General features: G+C 44.7%; 1 long non-coding RNA gene across 2 annotated transcripts in view; it reads right to left on the bottom strand.

The window, feature by feature from the left end:
- Positions 1-1,969: 1,969 nt before the first annotated feature.
- Positions 1,970-13,482, bottom strand: part of Gm40121 — a 116,727-nt gene continuing 105,214 nt past the window's right edge. Inside the window, exons 3-4 of one of the 2 annotated variants that reach the window (XR_001783952.2) lie at positions 6,082-6,980; positions 1,970-4,293 (exon numbers count right to left, since the gene is read on the bottom strand). This is a non-coding gene — a long non-coding RNA (predicted gene, 40121). The remainder of the gene's footprint in view (positions 4,294-6,081; positions 6,981-13,482) is intronic. The other variant, XR_003954675.1, reaches the window with a different exon arrangement.

The raw sequence follows: 13,482 nt of genomic DNA, 5'->3' as shown, positions 1-13,482 counted from the left end.
AAGGCAGAAATTGGCTCCATGTGCTAGGCCTTGCTTTTTGGGGGGGCGGGGGTAACATGACACCTCATTTAATTTTTATAGTCATCCTATGAGGTGATACTTCTTACCCCTTTTACAGGGTTTTGTCTGTTTCTATTTTGTTTTTGAGACAAGGTCACACACTGTTTGTTAGCCCAAGTTGGCTTTAAACTCACAATGTTCCTCCTGCCTCAGCCTCCTGAGTGCCAGGATTACAGGTGTGAACCACCAAACCAGATCCTATTTTGAATTTTAAGCAGAAACACTAGGTTAAAAACACACACCAAAGAACGCCTCTGTCTAATTTGGGACAAAACAATAGATGACTAATAATTCTGTCAACACTTTCTCTGCCCTCAGATCAAAGAGCCACTGAGTAAGAGGTGATACTTGGCTACCCACCCGAGGCATGACCGCCCTGGCTGGCACTGCCTCCTGAACAGGTGCTCCCTGTTTACAGAGACCCTTGTCGGCTCTCTACTCCTTGGAGCCTCTAATCCTCTGGACAGCCCTTCTGAGAAAGAATTTTTTTTTTAAAGATTTATTTATTTATTATATGTAAGTACACTGTAGCTGTCCTTAGATACTCCATAAGAGGGCATCAGATTTCGTTATGGATGGTTGTGAGCCACCATGTGGTTGCTGGGATTTGAACTCGGGACCTTTGGAAGAGCAGTCGGCGTTCTTAACCACTGAGCCATCTCGCCAGCCCCCTGAGAAAGAAATTGTAATGCTTCCAAATTACATCCAGGGACCAAAACCAAGCCAGGTAGCCAATGAGGGACAGAGCAACTCTTGGAACTCGGATGGATCCTGAGGTCATTGCTCTTGTCCTCAGGTAGTCCCTCCCAGTTCTCTGCAGCCATGGCGTTGCACTGCAGACCTCTGTGTGGGTCTGGGTGCTTTCCCAGGGGAAGACACTGCCAGGGTCCGGTGTTGAGCTTAGCCCAGAAAGCTCCAGCCATGAGTCCGCATACATTGTTAGGGCAGCTGGGCTGGAAGATGACAAAAGTCACCCATTTGCACTCTTATATGGGTGAGGAGGTGTCCACAGTTATTCCTGGGTATTCAATAGGCTGAGGTAGAAAGAGGGTAGATTCAAGGCCTGCCTGGGCTACATGAGTGCAGGTCTACCTTGCATTATTTTTTTTAAATGAAATAGAAAAAGATAGAGTTATAGAGTGTGAAGGAAAAAAGTGAAAGGAAGAGGAGGGATTCTTCTGAAGGGTAGAGATGGAGCTCAGTGGCAGAGTGCTTGCCTATCGTGAGCAATGCGCCAGGTTTGATCTCCAGTGCCACAGGGGAAAAACAGAAAGATAAAAAAATAATAAACAATTGACTCCCTCCTTCCCTCCCTCCCTCCCTCCCTGCCTGCCTCTCTCCCTCCCTGCCTCCCTCCCTCCCTCCCTCCCTGCCTCTCTCCCTCCCTGCCTCCCTCCCTCCCTCCCTCCCTCCCTGCCTCCCTCTCTCCCTCCCTGCCTCCCTCATTCATTCCTTTCTTCCCTTCACTTTCCTCCCTTATGGTTTTTTGTTTGTTTGTTTGTTTTTGCTGTTGTTGTTTGTTTTTGGAGGGGGGTTGGTTGTTTTGTTTGTTTTTGTTTTTGCCCTGGTGGATTTCCATCCGTGGCCCTCAGGCAGAACCATGCTAGCTCATCTGAGATGACCTTGTACTTTGAGTCCAAAAAAGGGAAGGGATGGGAATATTGATCCCTTCCCTTCTAATTGATATTCACTATTAATTAGTTTAATTCCACTGGTTCTGGCTCTAATCCTAATACTTTCTTACAGGTCACGTGAAATCCGGATGTGCAGATAAAACCACAGATGTTTTACTCGCCCTTGTTGATAAGTTAGCTCTCTGTCACTAGAACAAAATAATAGAGAAGGCAACTTTGTTTATTTCTTTAAACTTTTTATTGGCTCTTTGTGAATTTCACATCATGTACCCCAATTCCACTCATCTCCCCACACCTTACAAAATTTAAAAAACAAACAAAAAAGAAAAACAAGAAACAACCTATCTCACCGTGGAAGCTGCCTCACATCTTTACTTTCGAATGTTCATTGCAATGAGCCATTGGTCTGGTTCCAGGCCTCTGGCTTCTGCTATACTATCAGTACTGGAGTCTCATTGGGACTTGTCTCTGCTATCCTGTTGTTGCCCCTGTGTCCTAGAGTTCCTGCAGCGTTGGATTTGTAGGACCAACCCCTCACACCCCCAGCAGTTCTTAGATGGGGTAGATGTTGGGGTGGGCCAACTCAAAGTCCTGACTCTGGGCCTTGGTGGTAGCTGAGTTGCTCATCCTGCCAGCTCTCCTGCACCCCCTCTACCAGGGCCAGCTCCCCAGCACCACCTAGCCAGCTTACCCACTGCTGCAACTGGCAAGGGACAGGGACAGCTCTCCTGCTCTCAGGCTCTCAGGGCGGCTCACCCTTGCCACACTACCAGGCCCAGCTCTACTTTGCTCTACCAGATGAGGTGCAGGACCTGTTCCCCTGAGTGCTGCAACCACCAAGGGCCGGCGTGAGCTCTGCACAGTCCTTAGATATCAACATGGTCCCAGGTGGCAGCCAGACCAGGGACGTCCTCATGACCTTTGGTGGTAATGTGATCCACAGATATGGACACAGACCCCTGCTGCTGCATGACCATGGACCCAGACATGGCCTTCAGTGGCAGCACTGGCCAGTACTTCAACATGGCGTCAGATCAGGCTATTCCCCTCCGCCCTTGCATCTCCAGTTCTGCCTCTCTCCTAGTACTCAAACTGCTCCACTTCTCTTCCTGTCCCTTCTCTCCACCGCGGACTTGCACATCACAGTGGCTCCAGCTGTGGGCGGGCCCCATGGAAGGCAGGCCCCTGGGTGTCTTCCATCTGTCCCCTTTTTGTTTATTTTTGAGGGTGAATTTTAATCACAACTTTTCTCCCTTCCCTTTCCTCCCTCCAAACCATGAACATGTCAGCAGCTGACTGAACTCAAAAGGCTATTAATAATAATTTTAAAAAGAAGACACAAAGTTGGGAGGGAGATAGGGGATGGGTGGTGCTAGAAAGAGGAGGGAGTGGTGGTGGCTGGCTACAGGTCAATAGGTATTATATAAATGCATGACATCTTCAGAGAATAAAAGATGTTAGAGCTAGAGAGATGGCTCAGCAGTTGGGAACCAGTATTGTTCTCGAAGAGGACCAGAGTTTGATTTCTAGCTCATATACTAGGGCCTCACCCCGTCTGTAACTCCAGCTCTGGGAGATCTGATACCTTCTTGCCTCCCTAGATACCACATGTGCATCACATGTGCACAAACACACACAGAATTAAAACTAAAATAAATCTTTATTTATTAAAAATATTATTTTATGGGTGTGGGAGTGCACAACTTTAATCCCAGAACTTGGGAGGCAGAGGCAGATGGATCTCTGTGAGTTCAAGGCCAACCTAGTAAGTTGCAGGACAACCTTGTCTCCAATATACATACACACATGCATGCATTCACACACACACAATATTCATACATGCATGCATACACACACATATACACACATATACTTTTAATACAGTTTCTAGAATTCCCTTCTATATATAGTTTGGAATTGACCTTTCCCGCCAGAGATCTCTCTGGGAGATTTTGGAAGTAAAAGAGTAATGTTATGTGGTGGGGCAGGCACCAGGCACTGTTGAAGCTCTGCACACTTCTCTGCTGGGTCACCTTGATGCAAAGGCCATGGGCACTGCACTTGCTGACCCACTTCTGTCCCTCCAACTCCCCAGTGGTACATATTTAGTCTCTTTGTGAGAAAAGGCGCTCCTGGGAAGGAATGGTTTGGAAACCTGAGATGAAGCATTCCATATTTAATAGAGTTAGACAGTGTCCTGGAAACTTCTCACAGAACACTCTGCATCTCCCCAGAATATCACTTATGCGAATCGTATGATTTTCCCATTAAATACTTCGGTGGCCTGAATTTTTCTATGGGAAGACTTGATGAGTGAGCTGTGTTACTAGTGCACCAGTGTCAACAGTTGCCATGGTTACCATTTTTTGAGTCACCACAACCTATTTGAGTTAGCCTTAGTGGCTAGGCGGCACCACTCCCAGCCTTTCCCCATGTGAGTTGCTCTCGAGCCAACCAACCCCTCCAGCTGAGTCTTACAATGGGTTTTACCTCTATGCTGCTCTCCCTAATAGTTCACCTTCGGGCTTCTGGTTCATCATGCCAACTGTCCGGACGACCTTGATTAGTTGTCTCCACCCACTTGCTACTATCTGTACATCTGACCAAAAAGAGAACAAAAGAAAAAAAAATACTTACTGGTTAATTCAGATTAGAGTGATACGGCTTTCTTCCAAGCCAGCACCAGCCTGTCAGTATGAGACCTCATAGGTTAGCTATAGACAAAGTCATGTTTCAGCTGGAGCCACAGAAATATGGTTTAGTATTTTCCTGACTCGTTACAAGAAACAAGACACCTGTGCAGTAAACCTAACCAGTGTAACTTGTCTTACAAGTTTAAGATCCAGATAAGAGTCACATATTTTATTTCCCAGATTAATCTCTTGAATTCATGTATGCTCAAATCAAGTAGTTGTCTGGGCTGCTTTACAACATATTATAAAGTTGATTAAAAAAAAACACAACAAAATAAAAACAAAACTAAAAACCGAGAACGCATTATCCTAAATTCTGGAAGCTAGGGTGTGGCAGGTCACTTCCTTCTGGAGAATTCAAGAGACAGTCCGTGCTCTGCCCAGCCTTGCTCTGGGCTGCTGGCAGCCCTTGGCATTCCTTGGCCTGCAGGCCCCTTATGATCGCTTCTTCCTCTGCTCAGTAGGTCTTCTGCTTCGAGCCTTCCTATTTCCTCTTATTGCAAAGGGTAGCAGTTGCATTAGACTTAGAGATAACACTAACCATTCCCTCTCCTTGGCTTTGCTTGATTAGTTGGTTCTCACTGAAGGAATGGGAATCTCTCTCCTCAGTTGCTGCCAGCTGTGTTGCTGTTGGAACCTGAAGGCTTCATCTAGCCTCACTAAACCGATATTAATACTCTAGCTCTCTCAAAGGACTGAGGTTAGCATCCCCAGTGTTAGTCTGAGACAAGAATGCTGCATGCTTGCTTGGGCTCCTGGAGCAGATGGACTGGGAGGATTTTTTCAGCCTTAGTTGCATGAATAAGAGGACAATCAGGCCACCATTTCTCCCTTAGGAGAACAAGTATTCAGAAAGGTTTAGGCCCATGGAGAGCAGAGCAGGAGTCAAACCCTCGTGTTTCTGCTTTCATTTTGCACATGCATCTTTTAGTCACATCACCATTCGTTTTTACACTATCCCACTCCAGTATTCTTTTTTTTAAATTTGGATTTATTTATCTATTTATTTATTTATTTATTTATTATATGTAAGTACACTGTAGCTGACTTCAGACACTCCAGAAGAGGGAGTCAGATCTCGTCACGAATGGTTGTGACCCACTATGTGGTTGCTGGGATTTGAACTCTGGACCTTCAGAAGAGCAGTTGGGTGCTCTTACCCACTGAGCCAACTCACCAGCCCCCACTCCAGTATTCTTGAAATGTGCTCCAGTCACTGTCTTAAGCCTGCAGTCACTTTGGGTTCCAGGAACAACAGGACATATTGATAAACATCTCTATGACAAAGGACTGTTTCTGTCTTTATGCCCTTTTGCCTTTATGCCTTTATTCCCCAACTTTGAGCACTGGTGAGCCTGAGCCTCAGGACCATCTCTCAAATGAGGACAATTATCTCTGATGAGGGGGCAGCACTCTGCAGAGGTAATACCTTAGGAGAAGTCTAAAGAAATAAAGACTTTTCCAATCTACCAGTACAAAAACCAGAACCAGAACCCAGGCAATCAGGCTACACGGTGAACAAGTCCACTTCATTCTGCAAGCCTCTTACCCTCTGCTCCAATTGTACTTCAGTTCACCTAAACCTCATATCACTCCCCTGAAAATGGACTTTGGGAAGGGTCATTGGACAGCTTTATTTGTTTCTCTTCCCAATGTGCACACTGATTAAATCTCTTTTTGTCACCATTACTCACCTTTAATTGGCAAATTGAGAAAAGTGGCTCCATTGGGATTTCTGAAGCCAGACCTTCCACCCTCAAACTCTCATAACTAGAGAGCCCATGATGGTTTTTGGTGGAAGTCATGTGTGATTCAGGTATGTACACCTCAGTCCAGGTGAGATCTCATAATACATCGTGGAAATTAGCTCTGATTTCTTCTCCCTGAGAAGGCTCCTTGCCCTGTGGAATTTTGCCAAGTTGTTTCCAGCATTTAGCATTTCACACCAAGAAATACAGATAACAGCTTCCATCAAGCCACGAGTTAGGAGGAAAAGCCACAGTTCACCCTCAGGTACTGGTGTAGATGCCCAAGTCCCCCTGGCAGAAGAAGACTGTTCCTGCGATTGTTCTACGGACGGACTTCCTCCAAGGAAACTGGCTGTCTTCATCTTGCTTGCTGGCAACTTTCAAATGGAAGCTCATTGAAGCAGAAAATTTTTTACATTCCACTTTCTAGGCACTCTGTTGCAAATCTAGTCCAGATTCATAGCATTAATTAATCTCAACTTTGGAAGTCAGAGGTCGTTAGATTTACCCCATTTGCACATTCTTGCTCTTTGAAAGCAGACTAACATTTCACACGTCCTAGGTATTGGGCTTCTTGCCCAAGCTTCTCAGAAACTGTGGATGATGCTCTACAGTTGCGTGCCCAAGTTCTAATGAGATTCATCTGAAGTCGGAAGCACAATCGGTGCGAGCAGACGCCTCCCCAGCTTCAGTGCTGACCTCCAACCTGACGTCTTCCCTCTGGAATTGTCCTTACTGCCTTCCGGTGGGAGACTTACTCCTCTTGAGGGAGAACAACCCGATGTATTAAAAATGCTGCCTCCTCCAGTTTGTACGGAGTCTGGCTTGCCTTGGCTGTTTTCTTGCTTCAAATAATTAAAAAAAAAAAAAAGTCTTTTTCTATTTGTTTATATCTTGGCTCAGTTTCCACATTAGTATTCCTGACACTGGTTGTGCTGCTTTGGGGATCACTTTTGGCCTTCTGCTCCCTCCTCCCCGTTGTAAAAGTTCCCTGGACTCCTGTGCTCTCCCTGTACTGGAGGTGCTCTCTGCAGGAGGGCCCCACCCCTTCCTCCCCAGCTTCACCTTAGGTGAGGTTATTAGGCACCCTTCCTTCTGTTAACCGAGTTCCTGCTGTGTTAGGGCCAGCACTAACATTCTCTGCAGTCAGCCCAGGGAACAAGGCCGGATATGCTGCCTGCTCTTACAAACACACAAAAACCAGACATTATTCAAAGAATTATATGAATATGTATAAGATCACAGCTCCAGACATGTGCAGCACACTTATCACTCCAAGAGCTCATAAAAAGGGTTTCATTTTCTACCAAGTTAAAGATGGAGGGACGATAACTGGGATCTAAGACATGAATGGAGCATTTACCGAAGTCATAAAAGGAGAGGAAACAACACAGTTTTTAAAAAAAGGGCAAAGGATGTCAACAGAACACACATCAAAGAAGATACATTGATGGCCGAGAAGTGTGAAAATGTGTTTATGTGTAATTAAACAGTAGGAAATTGCTAATTAAAACAGTAATGGTGTGGTTGGAGGTGTAGCTCAGTGACAGAGAACTTGCCTAACATGCGAGGTTCTATTTCTGAATACACAGAAAACACCACAATGTTATACAAGTAGAATGGCTAAAGCCCAAAACACCAGATGCTGGTGAAGAAATGCAGCAGTGAGACACTGTCTGTTGGTGAGATGAAAAATGGAGAGACAGTTTGGTGGTCTCTTACAAAACCAAATATACTCTTGCCAAATGACCCAGCAGGCTTGCTCCTTGGTATTTGTTCAAGGGAATTGAAAACTTACATTCATACAGAAATCTACATGCAGATGTTTATAGCAGCTGTGTTTATAATAGTCAAGACTTGAAAGCAACCAAGATGTCCTTTAATCAGAAAAAGGATAAACAGATGCACCCCTGCAATGAACTATTATTCGGATGATAAAGGGATGGGCTATCATGCCATGGAGATACGAAGGAATCTTAAAAACATACTGCTAAGTGAAAGAGGCCAATCTGGAAATTGATGTAATGTATTATTTCAATGATTGAATGCTCTAGAAGAAACAAAACTATGGAAGTACTAAAAAAAAAAAAAAAATCAGTACTTACCAGGGGTCTGAAGAGAAGGAAGAGTACACATATATCGAACGAGGACCTTTTAGAACCGTAAAATATTCTGTATGATGATATAGGATCATGGCTCTCAACCTGTGGGTTGTGACCCCTTTGGGGGTCGCCTAAGACCCTCCTGCATATTAGATATTTGCATTATGAGTCATAACAGTAACAAAAGGGGGTCACCACAACATAAGGTATTAATGAGTTGCAGCATTAGGAAGATTGAGAAATACTGCTATAGGCCACCTGCCATAGCTCAGAGAATATCACCACAATCAGCACTGATGTAAATTAAACAGTGGTGTTTGGTAGTAAACAGTGTGTTAACGTGGGTTCACAGACTGACACACTGAAGTGTTTCTCCGTGTTGACGGAGGTGGAGGCTGTGTATGGGGATAGGAAGGGGTGAGGAGGGGACACAAACTCTTTGTTTCGCACCTTCTTTCATTTTTTTTTCTAATTTTTGTGAACCTGAAACTGCTCTAAAAAAATAAAATCTAGGGCTGGAGAGATGTCTCTGTGGTTAAGAGAACTGACTGCTCTCCCAGAGAGGTCCTGAGTTCAATTCCCAGCAACCACATGGTGGCTCACAACCATCTATAGTAGGATCTGATACTCTCTTCTGGCGTTCAGGTGTACATGCAGATACATATACAGAAAGCAAATAAGTCAACCAACCAAAGGAGGAGGAGGAAAAGGAGGAGGAGGAGTAGCAGCAGCAGTAGTAGTTGTTGTTGTAGCCAGGCAGTGGTTGCACACACCTTGGAGAGGCAAGGGCAGGTGGATCTCTGTGAATTTAAGGCCAGCCTGGTCTACAGATTGAGTTTCAGGATAGCCAGAGCCACACAGAGAAACCCTGACTTGAAAAATAAATAAAAATAAAAATAAAAACATAGATAAATAAATAAAATCTATTAATTTCTTTAAGTGGGTGAAGGTGGGAGAGAACAAGGTACAGAAAGAGACTAATACCTGCAGAGGCCCTCTGGCCTGGGGGAAGCTTCATCATTACACAAGTCTGAAGGAAGGCATCATGGGTAAAACAGAGAAAGATGGGGCATGGTGAGGATGGAGAAACAAGTGTGGCCCAGACTCTGCAGGGTCTGGTGAGATGTTAAGACTTTTTCTTTATTCTGAAAGTGTTGGGAACCCCCTGAGTAGTTTTAAGGTTATGATAATAGGATAACCATGGTGATAATATAATTAGATTTGCATTTCAAAATTTTAACATTTATTAATTTATTATGGGGGGCATGTGTAAACCACCTAACATGTGTGGAGATTAGGTAGGAAACATTGTGGGAGTTGTTTCTGTCATGTGGGATACATGGTCTGAAGTCAGGTCATCACACTTGGTGACAAGGACCTTTGCCTGCTGAGCCATCTTGATGGCCTACGATTCTATTTGTGGTTACTGTGTGGAGAGTGGAGAATACACTGGATTACTGAGGGAGGCCAAAGTGGACATGGGAGTACAGGTGAGGAGCTGCCACCATCGCTCAAAGGGAAAACCAAGGTAGCCTGGATGGGAGCAGATGTTGCAGGAGTAGGAAGAAGGAATAAGACAAACCAGTGCTTGCTGGGACAGAATTTGAAGGAAGTGTGGAGGAAGGTAGAGCCAGGACTGTTTCCTTGGTGAATGTGTGATTGTCCAATGAGAATTTCAGGTTTTAGACATTTCTCTCCCTTTTTAGCCATATTCTCTTTTTTTCAGGGTTTTGACTCATGCAGATTTCTCAGCTTTTTTCTTATAATCTGTTTCCTCCAGTGAAAGCAGCAGCAGGTCCCTTCTGTACAATAAAGGACTCTTGTCACTAGAATTAAATTCATAAAGCAAATTAAGCAATTTTTGTGGCATTTGCAGGATGCAGAGCTGCCATAGTCACCACACAGTCATACCTGTGTACTTGGGGAAGGAGTGTGCCCTTCCCTCCAGCCTTGGGTGGGCTGAATCAGGCCTGTTTCTGCCATAGTCGGCTAGCCCACCTAGGATGGAGTCTTCCGACCTAGATAAAGTCTATTGTGTGCCACATCTGCAGCTTCCTGCAAGAAGCTACCTGGTGAGCAGCTGAGCTTGCTTTCCAGATGAGATCCGAACAAAGCAAGGAGATCCTGGCAAAGTGGGGGATGGGTCTCCCCCTTTAAATTCAAGACCCTACAATTAAAGATTGAGTCTTGATCAGAGAACTTTGTCTTGGCTCATTATTTCTCTCACTGTCCTTCCCATCCACCCCCAGCTTTCCTTTCAGGAACCCAGTAACCTGTGACCGCTGGTGGCTACACAGGAGCTGGTTTCAGAACTCCATACTCCTATCCCTGTGCTGAAATCCTTGGATGTGCAAAGTCCCTTATACTAAAGAGAATGATAATGTTACCCAGATAATATAACCCATGTAAAGGCTCTTGTTAGCTTTATTTCATCTCTAGATAAATTTGGATCCCTGTGATTGTTAATGCTGTCTACTTTGGGTTAATTGAGATGGGCAGCATCATTCCCTAGGCTTCAGTCCTGGACTGAATAAAAAGGAAAACCTAGCAGAGCACCAGCATTCTCTGCTTCCTTCTGGTAGATGCCATGTGACCAGCTGAGCTTGACCCCTTGTGCCACCCCTCCACCCCCGCCACCATGATGGATTATACCCTGGAACTGTGAGCCCAAATAAACCTCCTTTCCATTATGTTGCTATTGTTGGGGTATTTTATCAGAGCAACAAAAACAAAAATGTAACTAATTGGATACCTAGTAAATGCCATGTGTAGCTGTTATCCTTCATTGCTTTGTGAATAGAAAAAAGAAAGGGTTGTGTGTCAATGCTGAGTCTAGCTTCAATTAAAAAAAAATTCAGGCTTGTGAGATGGCTCATCGGTTAAGAGCACTGACTGTTCTTCCGAAGGTCCTGAGTTCAAATCCCAGTAACCACATGGTGGCTCACAACCACCTGTAATGGGATCTAACGCCCTCTTCTGGTGTGTCTAAAGACAGCTTCACTGTCTTTACATATAATAATAAATAAACCTCAAAAAAAAAAAATCCATGATGAACTAGGAAATGGCTCCATCGGAAAGGTGACTCTGTGCAAGCATGAGGGCTCTGCCTTCAGGTCCTCAACGCCCAACAAAAGCCTGGTGTAAGGATGCACATCTGTAAGCTCAGCACTGGAGGAGGGAGGGCAGAGGCAGGCAGAGCCCTAGAGCTCATTGACTAACCAATCTAGGCAAATTGGTGAGCTTCAGGTTCAGTAAAACCCTGGCTCAAAAAATAAGGTGGACAATTATAGAAAAAGACACTCAGCATTGCCCTCAGGCTTCTACACGCACCCACCCACATGAACACATATGTACATACCACATGCATACATACAGATATTTGCAATCCAAAGTTGGTTAAGTCCATGGACATGGAACCCATAGATCTGGTCCAGGCACTGTTTGGGGTGTATCGTTAGCTTACCGAATCATTCTGAGAGCCCAAGGAAGTAGTGTGATGATCATCCTCACTGACAAATAGGGAAACTGAGGCACCAAGATCCTATGACTTGTCTACGTTCTCTTGGCAAGGATTTGAACTCTGGCTCTAGAATCCTGGCTCTTAAGCCATTATGCTGCTTATCTCTTAAGTTTGTCTTTTCTTTAAGTTTCTTCTAAAAGGTCCAAGAGAACTTTTATTTACTGGATCTCAAAAAATGGAGGGAGAGAATCAGCATAATGAAAGAGAACATGCATAATCCAGCAGAATAGCTGAACAACGCTGACCTGCAGGCTCATCTGAAATAGGATGTGGAGGGATGTAGAGAGACAGAGCAAACCGCAGAAGGACGAGATCTAAAGTAGCCGCAGGGGCTGCTGAAACCCAGCCAATGCCAGCAGCTCTCAGGGCATCTGGATATTCTCCTAACAGGAAGAAGCAGGATGCTAATCTACTGGGAAGCATGATAAAGCCAGACATGAACACTTGGTTCCTGACACAGCATACTAAAGGAATCTGGAGAAGACCAAGAGAGGGGTGGGCCTTGGCCAGACATCCGATGCTGTGATTCTGAGTGAAGAGAGCTTGTGGTATCTCAAGGGAATGTTTTAACTTGCCTGACCCAACCTTATGGGATCTTCTGGGGGTGAGCAGGCCCTAGGCATCTGCATTTTTATAAAGTTCCTCAAATGAATTCTAGCAGGAGTCCTTAGAAGGCAGACTGGTTCAGACTCAGACAGCTGATGCTTATGAGCTCTCCTGGTGGCCGTGGCAGTGGCGGTGGGGTGTGTTAATGTGTGTCCATATGTGTATGTGTGAATGCACATGTACATACGCTGCTGCATGTGCAAGGAAGTCAGAAGACAACACCAGGTGTCAGTCTCACTCTCAAACCTCTCTGACCCAGGTCTCTAACTGCTTACCACTGCATGCACAGACTGGATGGTTCACAAGCTTCTGTCTCTGCCTCCCACATCTCACCATGGGAACACTCAGATTATAAATCCTCACTACTTTACAGGAATTGCAGGCCCTAAGGCCTTTGTAGCAAGAGCTACGTGGAGCCACCTCCCAGTGAAATGTTTACTTACAAACACAAAAGTCAACAGGAAGTCCATTAGGACCTAGGGGAAGCTTGTGCTAGAAGTTGGGATTTTCTCACCTAGGCTCCAGGTGGGCACACCAGCCTTAGTAACTTCCATGGCTAATCACATTTTCCTTCCCAGGCTGAGTCTATGATTATTTTCTATCCTTTTTTTGTTTTTCATGTAGTTTATTTTTTGTTATCTGTTTTGTGCTCACAACAAAATTAAGCTTGACTTAACATTAGGATATATGCATATTTTATTTCATAAAAAAGTTTCATGAGTATAATTTTCACTGTCAACTTAATATTCCTTATATGGATATGATGAGGCTTAGTGAGCCTTTCTGCAACTGGACAGTAAGGTTATTTCCAGTCTGGGCAAGGCGGTAGTAATAGTAAAGCAATGATGAGCATTTGAGAGCCTCACCCCCACATCCCACCCACACGCACAAGCACAGAGTTAGTACCACTTCTTGAGAATAGAGTATGAGACACATTGGCTGAACAAATACATTTTATGGCTTATTTTCCAAACCACCAATTTGCCTCAGAGAAGCTTCACTGAAATTTACATCCTTCCTGAGAACTTGAGAGGCTCTACTCAATACATTCCTACTAACTGTGGTAGAGACTCCCTCTTCCTACCCTCCCCTCAAAGACAATGTGTCAGTAAGTTTCCC

This window comes from Mus musculus, chromosome 3, assembly GCF_000001635.26.
Source record: "Mus musculus strain C57BL/6J chromosome 3, GRCm38.p6 C57BL/6J".
Classification (NCBI taxonomy): Eukaryota; Metazoa; Chordata; class Mammalia; order Rodentia; family Muridae; genus Mus; species Mus musculus.
Note: the sequence above shows the minus strand (reverse complement) of the source record. Positions and strands in the feature narration are given on the sequence as shown.